Genomic DNA, 922 nt, shown 5'->3' on the forward strand with positions numbered 1-922 from the left:
CTGGTCTACAATTAGAGGAAGAAATCAGAGATACTCATGACATGAACAGAACTTAATGTGAGAGAATATCTAATGTTGGCCTTGAAATAAAGAGGGCTACATGGCAAAATATGCTCAAATCTTTCTCACGTAACTATGAAAGATTCTGAGCAGAGAACCTGCCATGCCATTCTAGGGTTCTGAGGGACACACTTGTGGACGAATGAGCTACTAAAAATGATGATCATTCGCTACTCAGCAATAGAAATATCAATGTCCCTGTGTTATGAGAGGTTTGGAGATCTAAATGTCAGTTATCCTCCAACTGAGCTCATGGCTGAGATGGTACTGAAATCTTTACCTTGGACTGCACTGTGCAAGGCTCTGTCCCCATTCTACCACAGGAGTTTTCCTAAAGTATATCCATTTGCACAGAGTCAAGGAAGAATCCTGTTCTATCAAAATACAAATAAGAACACATTAGGTCATAGTCTGTCCCTTCTGATTTTGTGGCCAAATTCCATGAATCCTGAAGGAACTCTGCCAAGGTGTTCTATAAGGGCCAGGAGAGAACAGTACTTTAAGCAGACCTGAACAAGGCCACCTCCACTTACAATGACTATCCTCAGTGTTTTAAGTGAGTGCTATAGATGCTCCCTTTAATGCAGGACAGCATGAAAATATTCAAATTGTTCTCATGAGGAAAAGTTCATTTTTTCATTCCTTTTATAATTTAGACTGTATACTGCTGTTGTTTACTTCTGCTGATTATTCCAGGTATAGATCCGGTTCTTTGTGGCTTCCCACCAGACATTTTCTTGGTACCAGTTTGCTTATGTAGTATCCCCCAAAGACTCCTATATAAAATATTTGTTTCCCAGATGATGAATCCAACCATTGAGAGGTGATTAGATCATGAAAGCTTTAAATTAATCAATAGTTT

Source organism: Nannospalax galili, unplaced genomic scaffold (genome assembly GCF_000622305.1).
Source record: "Nannospalax galili isolate Female #2095 unplaced genomic scaffold, S.galili_v1.0 scaffold21919, whole genome shotgun sequence".
Lineage (NCBI taxonomy): Eukaryota > Metazoa > Chordata > Mammalia > Rodentia > Spalacidae > Nannospalax > Nannospalax galili.